Source organism: Perca fluviatilis, chromosome 10, assembly GCF_010015445.1.
Source record: "Perca fluviatilis chromosome 10, GENO_Pfluv_1.0, whole genome shotgun sequence".
Lineage (NCBI taxonomy): Eukaryota > Metazoa > Chordata > Actinopteri > Perciformes > Percidae > Perca > Perca fluviatilis.
Window position 1 is genome coordinate 12,761,943 of NC_053121.1, and position 17,499 is coordinate 12,779,441.

Consider the following 17,499-nt stretch of genomic DNA (forward strand, 5'->3'; position numbering starts at 1 on the left):
CGGCGGACACCGCTGTTCTTCGAAGTCTTCAAACTTCTTGTCGCTGAAGAAAAATAGGGAGCAGATCTCTGGTCACGCAGCTGTATTATACAGTAACTGCGGAGGAGAGAGGCCGTGCTGGGCACTAGGGCGCGAAAGAAATCTTCACAACTGCGCATGCGTGAGGGATAAACCCAATAGCAACAGCTCTTAGAGGGCGAAGCCTATACGAAATAGAAACATCTATACCTCCATTTCCCCAATTAAAAATCTGTATACATCAATGTGTGGAACATATTGCAATTATTTGTATGTAAGGTATACAGTAACATGAGGTCTGGGATTGCTGTGCACAAAACACAGAGTCAGTGGCCCACCATGACTGAATAAATGAGTCTGATAGTGAAAACACACATAACATTGATGAAGAAGCTGTACTTGATGTAAATTGTTACATCTGACCGATACTTGATCCACTTAATCAGGACAGTATTGGTCCATATCCCAATCCGGCAGCTCAGACTGGTACACCTCTAGTATAAAGGGTACCACTCAGCTAGCTAAGTACAGGACTATAGCCCCTGACACCTGCACTCCCATATCCTACTTTAGTTAATTTCCAAATGTGCGCAGGACAGTGTTTCATCATATGTTGGCCATGTTAGCAGCATAGCTCTGGGAATGGCAGTGTCAGTCAGTCAGTCAGTCGGTGACCCACTTTGGTCCAGATTAAAATAGGTTTGAAAACAATTGGATGAATAGCCATGATATTTGGTATATATAATAATGGTGTCCATACAATGAATCCTAATTTGTTGATCCCCTGATCTTTTCTATAGCCCTCCCCTGACTTTTTGTTTAGCAGCACGTTGAGGTTGACATTTGTGAATTTGAGTGAAATTTCTCAACAATTGGATGATGGATTGCCATGACATTTGGACCAGACATTCATGCCCCCAAGACTGCCCAACTCCAAACCAGCTGGAGATAGTTCATAAATGACCTCTGCTCCCCAATGATCAAAATGGTTTAAATAATTCATGCCCCCCCCCTCAGGTTGAATTATAATCACTTTGGTGATCCCTAAATATTTCATCTAACACCATCATCAAGTCAGTTTTTTTTTTAATCTGTCAAGTACTTTGGTTTATGACCAAATACCTGGTAATTAGCTAATGTTAGTGTGCTAACAAGATAGCTCCCAGCATAAGTACGAGTGCCTAACCGTTATTAGGCTGAAGATTCCTAGTCTTGTAGTTGGAGTTATTGTGTGGAGTTATTGCTGGCCTTGTGTCCTGTATTTGGGATTAGTGCTCAATTTAACATAATTGTATGGTTAGGCGTTGAAAAGATGTCTGGTTGACATATAGGCTAATGTTGAGATGAGGTTAAGCATCAAAGAAAATGACAGCTAGGGGCAGGTTATACTCCAGAATAGATGTGCATGCAGTTCTGTTCATGCTACATTGGATGTCTGCATAGGTGGACATCACACATGCGTATATGTACATGTATATACTCTACGCAGTTACACATTTTTGGCTTGCATGTAGATGTCTAAGTTGACCATCACAGACATGGGCAGAAAAGGAAATTGACTTCACTTAGAACCTGCAGATGTGAAAGTATAATTTTAGCTTTAGATTTAACTTTGTTAAATCTTTAACTTGGTCAGGTTAAAAGGAAACACAAATAGACTGGGACACAAACCTTGACACAACACCTATGAGACTACATGCCTCTTCTTTATCTAAGCAAGGAAAACACTGGGGAAAACCAAAGGGCAAATTTCATACTACATACTTCATTACCCCACTAATAATGTCCGAAATGATACCAAACTTCTACACTAGTACAAATAGGTTATGTACTCATAAAACGATGGACTGTAAAGTTTGTAAGTACACACGAAGTGTATGTAAATAACACTTGCCTGTTGGCTTCTGCTCTCTGCTGCTGTTGCTGCTGCCGGCAGTAAGAGTGCTTAGGGCCGTCTACAAATTACAACACCGAAAAGAAATACAACAAAAATATTTATTAATTGAAATTTTTTTTTAAGTAAGTGCTGTAGTATAACTAGCAGGAGACAAGTTATAATTGAGGTAAGTTTGGAGACATTACATTATTTAATCATTAAATTAATAAATATTTTTGTTGTATCTCTTTTCGGTGTAGTAATTTGTAGACGGCCCTAAGCACTCGGTAGCAGCAGCAGCAGCAGAGATTAGAAGCCAACAGGCATGTTTTATTTACATAAACTTACAAACTTTCCAATCCATCGTTTTATGAGTGCATAACCTATTTGTACTAATGTAGAAGTTTGGTATCATTTCGGGCATTATTAGTGGAGTCATTTACGAGATACATCACTGGATCCATTAGCCCCTGCGATATGCTATTCAGCGGCTAACGCTACTCTACGCTAACTCTCCCAATGTTCGACCCAGGTGAAAAAAGCTTCCGGGGGGGTGTTTGGCTCGAGGTCATGGTGCAAAGGACCCTAGGGTGAAATTACTCCGAACCATCACTTTAAATTGGGCCGGAGCGCACCGGAGCGCAGCTCCACCTCCTCAGGTCCACAACACACCCTGCCGGAGCTCAGCTCCGTCTCCTTCAGCACCAAATTGTTATTCCACTTGAATTATTTTTCATCTCCTGGCAAATACATGGCATATGAGAATGAATAATTAGTAAGACTACAGAGAGACACCCAGGCTACATGGAATTATCAGACGTCATAATGCATTAATCGCTGCTTTCTCTGGTTCAGCACCCGCCCACAGCCATCAAGGGAAAACTGTCACAATTCTAAGCGTAACAGCGACATTACCATGGAAACCCGCGAACGGCTAGAGCGATCGAGCAGCTACCATTGAAATCTTCTGTTCACAGTCTTGAACCTGTCACTTTTTTTGCCGTTTTCAAAAGTTTTTTGGGGGGCCGAATCAAATGTTTTATGGTCACAATTCATCTCGTAGCTGGCTGCCTTGGTTCCAGACTTAAAACTATTTATAGCAGCGGTTTAATGAAACGTCAACGGAGATACTGAACGGGGGGGAAACACTTTGGAAAGGGAGCCATTAAGAAATGGACGTCACTGTTGATATCTGGGTCAAATGAAAGCGAGGCTCGTTCTTCTTTGAAGTCTGCCTCTTCTGGACAGATGTTGCCTCTCCATTGCTCCGGTAAGTGATAGGAAAACAATAAAACTAGGTAAAAAAAAGTTTGAGCTGAAAGAAATGTTAGCTGTTTTTACGTTTAAGCGTTCAATTGCGCTAACGTTAATGTTAGCGAGCTCAGTAACATCAGCTAATGTTAGCTACGTTAGTTGACACTGACGTAAAACCACCTACACAAGATCTGCGGTAAAACCTGCTCTGAGTCTGAAGAGTTGACTTTTAGACCACTGATCTTTATAAAGCTGTTTTGAGATTCAGTAGGCCTACGTGTATTTAAGCTGTCTTGTATGGTGAAGCACGATGATATATATATATTATATTTTTTTTTAAGGCAAATTATACGGGACGTTCTAAAACGCTTAACGTGAAAAAGCTTAACGTGGCTTAAGGTCGGAAAACAACGATCAATGATCACCAAATTTCTCATGGCCATATCTTGTCATGAACACTTAAGCCTGTCAAAACAACTAAACCGAAATCCAACGATTATAGAAGTTATCTCACGTTAATGTTTTCTTCTTCATTGGCGCCTATGGCGAGGAAAAGGCTTAACGTGATTTAATTGCCCGAAACAATGATCAGTGATTACCATTTTACCATTAATGGTTCTACAGTTAAATGTTGAAGTATTTAACTACGGTAATGTCAAACAAGGTTTCACGGACTACAAGGAAAACCCAAACAAGGCGATTTAAAGAGGGTCTTCTGAAATGAAAACACAGTAGATACACTGGCTGTGAGCACAGCTGAATGTGAAAGGGGATTTTCAGCGATGAAAACCTACTATTGTTTCACCACTGAGAAATCAGCTGAAGATTGTCAATGTGTCCTCTTTGATGTTCGTAAAGTTAGTGGGTCCACCAATATGGTGGTGGAACCCAACTAAGTTTGTTAGGAAGTGGGTGATGACAAGGAGGCCAGCAGATCATGCCGCCTGTAGACGAACGCAGCATAAATCAGAGGAGCCTGCCTTTACTCCTATTTGGAAGCTGATGAATGCATGAATTGTAGTATGTGAATAAGTAAAGGTGATGTATTTAAAGATTAAACTGTTATGTCTGCACCCAAGTGCCTCAAGTGTTGTTCGGGTTATTTCATAATGCATTGAGTTGAATAATTACCTCCCGTGTCGGTGTGATTAAATCAAACATAACATAAACTGCCAAAGAAATTGGCCCTGGTTCTCTTAAATCAACATAATTGTCTTGTTAAAAAAAGATGTTTACATATTTGCCAACCAATATTTTCAAACATGTTCAATTTCATACATTTTCCGAGGGTGAAATCCATTGCCTGCCTGTTAACATTAAAGGTAAAAAATGATGAAGTTTGTTTATTTAGGATCCTCATTAGCTCCTGCATTGCATGTGCTATTCTTCCCGAGGTCCTTAACAACTCACTTGAAAATGTGGCAATGCAATAATAAATACACATAACAACATCATAAACAATAAAAATAAAAAGTTTAAGACAAAAACTAAACATACACTGTCATTTCATGACACAACTCATATAAAATAACAAAATACACACACACATAGGACAAGGACAGACACATAGACAGGTCCACCAGTGCAGTCATCGGGCATTCCTTACATTTAGGTTGAATACATTTTTAAGTAAGTAAAAAGTAAGTGAATTGTAAAGTGTTTCTCTTTGTTTGAATAACTACTCAACCCTACCTTACACATTATTATTGGAAAAAGAGCCCCTTTGGTGTAGAAACACATTAAGTCGTTTTACGCCATTTTGAATGATGACCATTCACCGTAAATAAGTGTCATGATTGTGAGTTTCTGTTTTGTTGTTTCCTGTTTTATTTTGAAGTCTGTCTTTTCGCCCTACTTTTCTCCTGTTTTACTTCTTGTCTTGTGTTTCCCGCCTTTTTTGATTGTTCTCCCAGCCCTAATGTGTTTCACCTGTTCCCCAGCCTAGTGTCACCTGTTGCTTGTTTCCTGGTTTACTTTGGGTATTTAGTCTCTGTGTTTTCCTTTTTGTCTTGTGGGAGCGTTACCTCTGTTTCGTCGTTCTGTGTGTAGCATGTGTTGCTGCTTACTGGTTTTGTCTGGAACTATATCTTGTCAGATTTTTGCTCTGCCAGTCGCCTGGACACTCTTTGTTGTAAGTGTCGTTAATAAATTCTGAGCTGCATTTGGGTCCAAGCCTCACCTCTTTATCCACCTGAGGATCATGACAATAAGGGCTCCACCTCCCTACAGAAGCCAATTTAACCACTGATGATAACCACTTGTCACTTTGTCTAACTCAGACAATTTGAAGCCTTATTGGCTTTAGTTGAACTTTAATATGTTGCTTACAGAAGGACTGTGGATTTTGTACTATTTCTTTGAGTGATAGTCAGTCTACAAAGGGATCACTTCCTGGCCAGCAAGGACGGGAGGAATGATGATGATAATATTGAATAATACAAACAAAAATAAAAAGACCTATCCAATAAAGGCTCTGTATGTGGGTGTTTCTCAGCTGTTGGGTGATGTTCTGAGCATCAGTCCAGTTTGCAGTGTGCCCTCAGTTTATTTTGTGATGCCTAACCCCCCTTGCATGAACAACTGCCAGCTATCAGATGTAAACATCCATCTCCTTGTCCCCATGAACCCTTGTGATTTTGTGTTATTTGATTTAGTTTGTTCAGATGCCATTTTCACTTGAGCACACAACAGTTCTGTCAGGCTGAAACAATCATTTCCACGCATCGCAGTGTGGCTATTTCATGTTATCTTAAGGCATCCCTCTCAGCAGTCCAGCTGACGGAACTAGACATGCCTGGTATGAGCTCACCTTTATTGAAAGACATTCAGGTCCAGCTCTGATCTGATGAAAGATCCTCCCAGTCCACAGCCAGTCAATATGTTTATAATATTATTATTTCCTATCAGATACCTGGCAGATAAATCATTCTGTTGTGATATGAGAGGGATTTACTCGACAGTCTGTAAATCTGACAGTAAAATCTGCTTCCTGAGGTACCTTGTGGAGTTTCTGACCAGAGAAATCTCATAGACCGATATCTCAAAACCTGGAAGAATGAAAGCAAAGTGTGGATCCACCACTATAAATAGCACAAGACAAGGTTTTCCCTGCCATTATAAGGTTTAGGTGCAGCACCAGATATGTTTTGGGCACCACCTAAGCCAAATGAATGTGTGAATGAACTTTTCTCCGATCTAATGATTGTAGATGGTCCTCAGTGGACTTCTTTAGCAAGTTTTGTCATTAAGCTTCATGAGTGTTATTTATTTATCTGCTATAGTTTTTTCAACGTTTTAGACACAGATATGGTAATAATGGTCCAAAATGATGGGAAAGAAAGAGACTCAAAACTACCAAAAAGAGACAACACGACTTCAAAGAGACGCAAAATCCCACAAAGGGACATAAAATGTATGGGTAAATTGCATCTTGTTTTCTGGAAAAACATTTTCTTGAGGAAGGACGCCTAAAGCCCCAGCCAAATACGTGCTCCTAAGTCTTCCACAAACCAAATGGAAAACGCTGCAAGATTATCTTTTTTTTTTCTTCTTTTTCGTAATTTGTGTCAACTAGCCTTTTAATAGGCTGCTGACCCACCCAAAACTGTTTCATTTATAAGACATTTTATGGAGAGGTATAGTGTTTTATGTTGATCTAAATGTAGTCTCCACAGCGCTGCAGAGGAAGGTCTGGCTAGTTCACACAGCATTCTGGGATGGGAGAAAAATGTCCTTTGTTTTTTTTGGCATTGCTTTAAACCAATCACAATCGTCTTGGGTGGCGCTAAGCTCCTCACGGTGCCTCTGCAAAATAGTCTCAGGAAGGAACTTGTTTTGGTGGAACGTGTGTACGTTCAAAAGTTGTTTTAGTCGTGCAACAGAAAACTCAGATTGGAAAGATAGTCTAGCTAGCTGTCTGGATTTACCCTGCAGAGATCTGAGGAGCAGTTAACCATAGTTCTCATAAATCCTCCAGAGTTTAAAATTCCAACACGAAGAAAGCGGAAGGAAACTGACATCGGCGAAAAGACATACATCCGGCGGAATTTCCGCACCGGAGCAGTCCTGTAAGTGGAACGTCGAGGATATAGACTGTAGGATATTTTGTCCAAAATATGTGTAGAGACCTTAAGGTCATGAATGGCATTGTATTCTGCTCTTCCTGACTGTCTGTGGGAAAGCCATCTGGCCTGATAAGATTGAAGGGAGTATTGGAACACCGAGAAATTAATTAAACTGAATAAAAGACTCGGAATACAATATCAAGTTATGACCTTGCTATGCTCTCTTTCAGCTCTGCAGAAGATAAGAACATGCAAATATCTCAGGCAGAGGACACACTGTAAAACATTGATGAAACAGAGTATACAATTTGAGACACCTGTCTGGTTAACAATAACAGAACTGTCTTTCTTGCGCGTCATCCTTTAACGATCTTCATGAGAAAGCCGGACCTGGACTATATCCAACTGATAACCGCACGACCAAGGATGGGCCAGGGGACTGGCGAATATGCATAAAAAGTGTGAGGTTTTGAGTAGTGGACATCAGATGCCGGAGGAGACTATGTCTGTTTGCTAGGGAATTATAGACTTTGTCTTGAAGGAAATCTGATCCTTGTGCACATGTTTGAACTGCTAATATAATTTTACTAAAGCTTTGATATAACTTATCTGAGCGTGTCCTGTGAATTGATTTTCTGGTCCACCAGTCGAAAACACTTAAAAGTTAAAGGTGCGAGGGGAAGTGACCAAATTGGAGTCAGATTACATTTGGCCTTTTTGGGCCAGACCAGAACCGGTCAATGGTCACGTCAAATCCTTCAAGACTAATCTAAATGCAACTCAAACCAGGGTTTCACATGTTTTAGGCTACTGAAGGTTAGGATTAGGGAAAGATTGTGTCTTGGGTAAATATTGACAAGACCATAGCAGTTATGTGACAACGGCTGATGTTTAGGTAATATTTCCTATTGTCATCATCTTAGTCTAGCATGTTAGCATGCTGACATTTAGTATTTGGTAATTAGCACTATACACAAAGTGAAGCTGAGGCTCATGGGATGGTCAGGTTAGCGAGCATTTGTAGACAGGGTAAACCCAGCCCAATCTGCCGGCTATGTGATTTCGCCCTGCAGCTCAAGGTTGGAAACCTGTACGTTTTATCTATCCTGCTTCCGTTACAAATTAGCGGGAACCAATCACAAACTGGCTTATCCACCTGGCTCGCTATTGGCTGGTTTAACACGATGACGATAGAGAAGCGACCAAGCAGCTTTTTGTTTACATTCAACATAACGACCACTGAAGCGCAGCAACCCGTTGATGCTGCTGTCGCTGCTGTTTTAAAAGATTTCAACGGAACAGAAACTTGCCCTGGAACAATTCCTACAAAAGAAGGATGTGTTTGCCTTACTACCGGCTTTTTTTTTTTCACTACCAACCGGCTTTCGCTCTGCCTCGCTCTGCAAAGTACGTCACTCAGATCGTTGGTCTGATTGGTCGAAGGACTATCCAATTGCGTGAGTCATTTGAACTATGCCTGTTGATCGCGCCTCTTGCGCAGAGAAAATACAGAGCAGACTCCCCAGACTAATGTTCAATCTTAAAAGATTGATAGCCAGACTAAAGCATTTGGTCATAAACCAAAGAAGTGTTAAAATGATTCTAAAATGATCACTAACCCTATCCCATGTTAGTGATCAATTAATAATTCAAAGTTTCTAACTTTTAACAAGAAATTTGGAGGCATCCCTCTGTTTCCTCGTACTCTACAGAGCAAACAATTCAAAGATTTACCGAGAAAATAATAGGCAGAAAAATCAATACTGAATCAATAATGCAGCCTTCAACTACACTATTGGACAAGATTCAAATGTGAGGGATCATCAAAGTTATTAGGATTTGTCATCCACGGACAGCGAATATCTGTACAAACTTGAACGATAATCCATTCAGTAGTTATTATAATTCAGTCTGGAGTCATTTGGCTTGGATTGGAAGACAGGAACTCATTGACTTTTTCAGTGCTTAACATAAACCACCATCTTTGTCTAACCTTAACCTTAAGTGTTTGTTAGCAACAAACAACACATGGGACACAGGATGTGAACCTCAGTTATTAGTGTCAAAGCATTGTTTTTATCTTCACTTCCTCTCTATGACTTCTAATTGGAAAACCATTGCCAGTAAGCATAAAGTAGGCGGTAATTACTCCAGAATATATTTGACGGAGCAAATGAGCTGTATATCAATGTATTTTGTTGGGGACAGGGATGCAGAATCAGTATTCAAGGAGCAGCATCAGTTAGGTTAGCTCCTGAACATTAGCATGCACGTCCACAGTCTCTCACACACCTTTCCTGGTAACAGACTCTGACCCTCACAATGATCCAAAGGCCTATTCCTCCATCCCTCCATGCTCTATCTCCCACTCCTCATCCTCTCTGTCTATCTTTCCCATTTGTGCTCCACTACACCCAAACATGCTCTGCCGAGTCAAGCTGAGTGCTTTGCAATTCACTGCCTTTCTGTCTCTTATATTATCTCTCTCAAAAACACACCTAAATACCCTGAAAGCTGTTTTCTGTAACCTCAACCTAAAATTCATTTCACTTTTCTTTCTTTTTCATCTTCTCCGTGCTATTATTCAATTTTGCAGTTTCTTTGCTCGTTTCCATTGCACTTTATATTTCTTTTTTGGGCATTCAGATTGGTAACTTACAAGGAGTGCAATATCAGAATGAGCTTACATTCTTTCACATAGTATATACAGCAGGAATGCAAAGGTTCAGGGACAAAGTGCCTGTACAATATTTATGCAACCTCACTAAGATGGTGTAAGATACAGAAAAACACAAATAGGAGAGCTATATTTTTGGAGAAAGCAGAGTGAGTCAAAAGGGAAGAATCAATCAGTAGGATGGGGAACATAGAGAAAATAAGAGATTTTAGTCTACAGAGGAGGGAGCAGAGTGACGCTTCTGTTTTCAAAGGTTAAAGGTCCTTTGACCGGACTGTATTGTTACCGGATATTTGTGTGGTTTTATTTGACTCAGGGTTTTTATGGGGACATGAAAGGATAATTACAGTTTCATGCAACTTGTTATATTCTTCACTGCTTCATGTTACTAGATATAACAATGATAACCCAGGCTACGATGGAATATTAACCGTTTTTTTAGCCCAACAGCACGTCTTTACAGCAGCATGGCTAACACCATAAATGTAAGCTAAAGTTACCCACAAACCATCAGGTGTATCTCACTATGGAATAGCCCAAAAGACACAACACAACTTTTCTCTAGGAATGGCACCACTTTGGTACGAGATTGTCCGCCCTTGAAAAACGCTTTTCTTCAAGCAGCAATTACGACTCATATTTCTGTTTATAGTGACGGCGCCTTCTAGTGGCCGTAGTATTTATAAGGGGAGCAAAACAGGAAGTAAGTTGATGAAGTATTAGAGTGCCAAATTTCGACATAAGGCAGTGCATTTGGATGGTGAATGGGTCGAATATCTGATTTCTTTTTTTTTACTTTAGGGAACAAACAGAGGTACGTCACGTTCTGCACCACATGCGTAATCCGAAGTGAAGTAGTGTCTGATTATAATCCAAACCACCATCTTTTTCTAAACTTAACCAAGCAGTGTTTGTGCCTAAACCCAACCAAACTGCGAAAACAGTTTCACAACATTGGCGTTGTGAACCACGCTGTTCTCTAGTTTACAGCTAGGGGCGCTAATTTATAAAATGCTCCCGTGGGTTGTAATAGGGGGTAGAAATAAATGACCGATATATCGTATGGTTTGGAGGACTTGTTGTTCGGTCCGGATTGAAAAATCTTGACAACCGTTACATGCGTTCCAAATAAAGGTTTGTTAAAACCAGTTCAGACCAAAGATTCGCGACAAGACAAGTTGAAACTTGCAACTTCTTGCAACGAGTCGGTCTGCAGCGTTCTAAAACCTGCCAGTTCACACCAATGAGACGAGACAGTGTATCATCTCCATAACAATGCCTCTTTGTACTTCTAACTTCCGACTTTTAGGCTTTTTTTCTAGCTGGATATATCATTTGTTTCGTCTGAATATGAATTTGGATAACGTTAGTGATAGTGAGAGGCTTGCTACAATTACATTTCTAGTGATGAATCGGCGAAAACCGTAAAAAAAAAATGGATTATGGATCAATTAATTTTTATAGTTTATAGCTGACTTGACCATGTGACTTCTCGATTGACTTTTGAAACAGGTGACGTCCCATACGTTCTTAAACCAGTCTCTGGAAGTTGATCCGCTGAGTCACAGTGACACCATCAGCCACTGCAACCTTTTCCCTGCGACGTTCTAAACTGGTTTCGTCTCGTCGCAAACCTTTGGTCTGAACTGGTTTTACAAACATTCCTAATACAGAGAATTAGATCACCAACGTAATATTAAAGGTCCCATGACATGGTGCTCTTTGGATGCTTTTATATAGACCTTAGTGGTCCCCTAATACTATATCTGAAGTCTCTTTCCCGAAATTCAGTCTTGGTGCAGAATTACAGCCACTAGAGCCAGTCCCACAATGAGCTTTCCTTAGGATGTGCCATTTTTGTGTCTCTAGCTATTGAGGAGGAGAGAGGGCGGGGCAAGGTGGAGGGTGGGGGTGTGGCCTTGACCAACTGCCGCTTTTCTTGTTTGAAAGCCATGATGTCTCTCTCCCATGGGTTGGCCAAATTCTCTGGGCAGGCAAAGCAGAGAAAGGGGAGGTAACCTTGCTTGTTATGACCTCCATAAGGAGCAAGATTCCAGAACGGCTCATCTGAGCTTTCATTTTCTCAAAGGCAGAGTAGGATACCCAGGGCTCGGTTTACACCTATCACCATTTCAAGCCAATTGGGGACTATAGGCAGGCTGGAGGAACGCATATTAATGTAAAAAAATCTCATAAAGTGAAATTTTCATGCCATGGGACCTTTAACATTTGTGGTTTGGATCGAAATGGCTATTGAATGGATTGCTATGAAACTTACAGACATTCATATTCACGTTGGTAATCCCTTAAACCTGCAATAACTTGGGGCCAACAAACAACATTGACATTATCATCACTTTCTAAGACGATATGTTGAACTTGTTAGCAAAAAGTTGCTTATTTATACATCCAGCTGTTACGGAGCAACATTACCCTTCATTTGGCATCGTGTTTGTGTTCACGTGATTAAGTCTAATATTCTCTCTTTTACCTCTGTTTTTGATCTATACCAATTCCTGAGAAAAAAATATTAGCTGCTAAATGCTCCACTATGTTCACCAGCTAGTCTCTAACTGTGTCTTTGTGTTTGGTGCTGAGCAGGTTGTGTACAGTGGGTTTATCAGAGCATGTGGTAGGCAGTGAGTTTGTTATGTGATTTCGAACACAGCCCTGGGCTGTGTAAGGTGATTTGAAAGTAGTGGCCACATTTGGGATTGCAGGTCACGTAACGTCCACAGGGCCAAAAGCACTCAATAATTACAAAATAAACAGCTGTTAACAAATGTCCTTGCAGGACAATACAGTATATCTTATCTATCTGTAAAACAATGGTTGTCTTGAAGCCTCACGACTCATTATATGGCTGCATGCCTCACCACTAACCTGAAAAGCTAAGCTAACATTTCTGCCAATGTTTCCCTAGAAGGAAGCACAAGCACAGCACATCAGGAAATGACAAGTCCAGAGCCTAGACAACAAACATTAACGCTGTTGTTTGAAACCTTTCTGATTGTCAGACTTCTTTTAAGGGATGTTGCCATGTTAGCAGATTCCAGCAATTACCGTTGTGAGCACAATATTATTGCAGATTGGAATAATTACCTATAACTATCAACATAACACAATGATTCTTTTAGAATGACTCCGGTTACAGCATCCTGCCCTCATAATTTGTATCTTTACTTGTCTGTCCTCTCTGTTACTCTCTGTGTATGTTAAATCTGGTTGACATGACCTCTCTCACAGCTTCCTCTCTAAAAGGATCAGTGCTGGGGCAGAAAGGGGATGATATTCTCACCTCTTCTTCCTGCATCAGTCGTTTCTGGTTTGGGAAATGTTCCTGTGCTAAAATATATATTGGAGGATAATTGGCAAGAAGATTAGATCCGATCTTTGTTTCCTCCTGTTTTCCACAAGCCACTCAGGCAGAGGGAGTTCACATCAGCTCTGATGTTTCCATTGAGCACACCAGGATGTCATCTGACTGTTTGCATTTCATTATGATACTAATTGTATGCCTTTATTGAAGCTTTGCTTTAGTGCAAGAGGGTGATGATCTAATTATTTCATCTCTATAGATGATGTAACAGGACTGCAACCAGGTGGACACCGCCATATTTCAGCTAAAACTGATGGCCATGGTGGTGAAAAACACTGACGCCACACAGCAAGAAGGTTTAGGCTTTGGCTGTGTTCTTTCTGAGTGGAGTCAACATGGTCTTCTTCCCAAAATCCAAAGACAGGCATGACAGCTGCCTTGGAAACACCATATTGCTCATAGGTATGAATGTGTTTGTCTGCTGTGTACTCAAACTCTAACTTCCATCTGATGCATGCTGGGATAGCCAAGAGGTTTAGAGGAAGAATTATTGTTCATTGAGCCATCTCAGCACCTTCTACAATGTTTTCTTAAATTGTCTTTACTGAAATTTAGCCTGGTTCCTATTTTTTCTAAATCGTTACCCCATTGTCTGGTTTGTTTAGACCACTGGTTCTGGAAGTGTTTTTCTTTAATTTTGTATTTTCCATTTCCAATTTTTCTTTTAATAACGTCCTCAATGTTACTTTACACTAGTGATGGCCAAATGAAGCTTCACGAAGCTTCGTGGAGCTCCGTGAAGCATTTTCTAGATGGCGCTCTCTGTTCAACAAAGGGTTGAAAGTACGCTGAATTGCAATCCCTTGAGCCTTTTAATTAAACCAAGAGCACCATCTACTGGGCTCAGAAAATAAAGAAAATGGTTCACGAAGCTTCATGAAGATTAATTTGGACATCAGTACTTTATATAAATGGGGTATCATAAAACAAAAATGACGTAGGGTCCATTTCACTGAAGCCTGGTACTAAACTAGTAAGAAAGTGAGTACATTTAATATAAATGGTTTAAGAAGCTTTATGAAGCTTCATTTGGTCATCACTTCTTAACATACACTGAACAAAGTTATAAACGCAACCCTTTTGTTTTTGTCCCCATTTTTCATGAGCTGAACTCAAAGATGTAAGACTTTCTATGTACACAAAAGGCCTATTTCTCTCAAATATTGTTCACAAATCTGTCTTAATCTGTGTTAGTGAGCACTTCTCCTTTGCCGAGAAAATCCATCTTCCTCACATGTGTGGCATATCAAGACGCTGATTAGACAGCATGATTATTGCACAGGTGTGCCTTAGGCTGGCCACAATAAAAGGCCACTCTAAAATGTGCAGTTTTACTGTATTGTATACTATTATACAAAGCAGAAGCATGTGATAGATTGCTGGAGGGAGGTGATACATTCAGACATCACCCTTAACCACGATGAGCATGGCATTGCTACACTTGATTGTTTTGTTATATTTTTATATTGTGATATTTCATTTTTAACATTTATTTTATTTTATGGTATTGTTGTGTACACACAGCATTTCTTTTTCTTTTAGACTAACCAGATCATTTATTTTACTGTCAAAAAATTTGACAGCGCTGTTATTTCTAAGAACTATGCACTTTGAAGCAGTTCAAACTTTTTCTTTGCCTTTTTTCTTTGTTGAAGAGGAGCAAGAATGACAGCCAAATACTCAGCTAAGCGTAACTGCTTCTCCATGTTTTTTTCCCCCTCATTTGACCAATTTGTTCCATGAAAGTGCTGTATACATACATACATACATACATACATACATACATACATACATACATATATATGTAAACAGCACATAATAGTCTATTACAAAATGAATGTGCACTACAACGACAGCTATGTTTACTGTAATAAATGTTTCCTTTTCAAAAATAAAGAAAATTCCACACTTGTCAGCTCTGCATATGGTTAATTTGGTCGGTTGAAATTTCGGTCACAAGGACCTTTTTCAAGTGGTAGTAAAGTGCATAGTGCTTAAATACAAATCGTGATTACATGATGAAATACATAACTGCACTTGACTTTCAAAAAAACTTTTTCTTTTGTTTCTCTATTATCTTGAACAAACATGCAAAATACATCAGTGGACTTCAGTGCTGGTCTAGATTTTAACACTGCATCATGTAAACAAGCACAACCTTTTTCTCTCGTTTTTTTGTAGATTTGACATACACAATACATCACTGGGCTCCACAATCAGCCCACATTTTAAAACCATGTTAACACAGGCCCCACCTTATCACTAAATGTTTCCTCCCATGTGCTGGGTGTGTTTGATCTTTTGACATTGAAAACTTGAATCGAGGTTTAAGGAGGGAACAGGGTGTAGTGTGTTGTTGATGTGGAATCAGGAAAATACTGAATTATGGGAAATATGTAGTTTGTCATTAACATCCTAAACTACATGACCCAAAGTAGTTTACTGAAAAAGCTAATGAGATTTGAATGTAGTTAAACTATCATCCAACTACTGCAAACAAATTGAACCACATATAGTTAACCCTCTGGGGTCTGAAGGTACTTTCAGACACACAGATGTTTTTTGCATTGTCTGATATTGTTGTGAATTTTAATATTTTCAAAGTACCATGGTATTTTTTTTTTGTATTCAGCAAAAGTTCATAAAAATATCTAAGTTGAATGTATTTCATGATTGTACTAAAGTTGTACAACTTGTAAAAAGCAGTTTTAGAAGTGTGCTGCACTTGAGGTGATTCTGGTTCGGTTCAGGTTTAGGTAAGTTGCAATCACAAACACTTTCATCTGCTCCACAGTGTTATACAATACATTTGCAATCTAAAAATGTATGTCCTATTGTTTTGTGACCAAGAGTTAGCAGTGGGAGGGGTAATGGCTCTTTACACTGAATTTGCAAAAGGATGTTCACAGCTAAGTCAAGTCAAGTCAAGTCAAAGTTTATTTATACAGCACTATTTATACAGACAAGCTGACCAATGTGCTTTACAGAGCAATAGAATATCACAAATTAAAAACAAATTAAACACTATTAAAAGCAATTGAATAAAAGTGTGTTTTCAAGAGTGACTTGAAAACTGACAAGTCAGAAGCAGAACGAATATGAGAGGGCAAGCTATTCCATAGTGTTGGGCCAGCAATGGCAAAGGCACGATAACCCCTGTGTTTTAACCTGTACCGTGGTATGGATAAAAGTTTCTGTGTACCTGACCTAAGATCCCTGGAAGGAGTGTATTGCTCTAGGAGCTCCGATAAATAGAGGGGAGCTTGATTGTTAAGACATTTATAAACAAATAAAAGAATTTTAAAATCGACCCTAAAACGAACCGGCAACCAGTGAAGGGAAGCTAAAATTGGAGTGATGTGTTCGTATTTACGAATGCCTTTTAAAAGTCTTGCTGCCGCATTCTGGACTGTTTGAAGACGTGTTAAAGTTGTAGAATTTATTCCGTAATATAAAGCATTACAGTAGTCCAGTCGGGATGATAAAAATGCATGTATCACCCATTCAAAAGCTTGAGGACATAAAAACGCTAAGCCCAGATAAATGTGACTGCACATAGCTTACAGCAGGGCTATTCATCTATATTGCTTGGGGGACACATTTTCAAACAGCTAAGTGCCCGGGGACATTGACATTTCTCATAGGGCTGCACGATATGAGGAAAATATACGATATGTGATAGCATTGTTGAATATCACAATAACGATATTACTTAAATATATTAAAATGTACTCTTTTCTGGGTAACACTTTATAATAATGGTACATGAATTATCATGAATCAATGCTTGACTTTATGAATGAAAAAGCATGACTTCATTCATGTAGTACTTCATGAACTATTAGTAATATACAAGGATTAATAGTATTTCAATTCAATTTTATTTATAGTATCAAATCATAACAAGAGTTATCTCGAGACACTTTACAGATAGAGTAGGTCTAGACCACACTCTATAAATTCCAAAACCCCAACAATTACAGTAATTCCCTCAAGAGCAAGCATTAGCAGTGGCTATTGCGACAGTGGCAAGGAAAAACTCCCTTTTAGGAAGAAACCTCGGCAGACCCAGACTCTTGGTAGGCGGTGTCTGACGGGCCGGTTGGGGGTGTGATGAACCCTGGCACATAATAGTCACATTAAAGATAATGGAACAGTGACTTCGAAGGTCATCGTGGAAGTTCATGTCATAGCAGGGCACATCGTGTCATACTGAGTAGTGCAGTCTCCT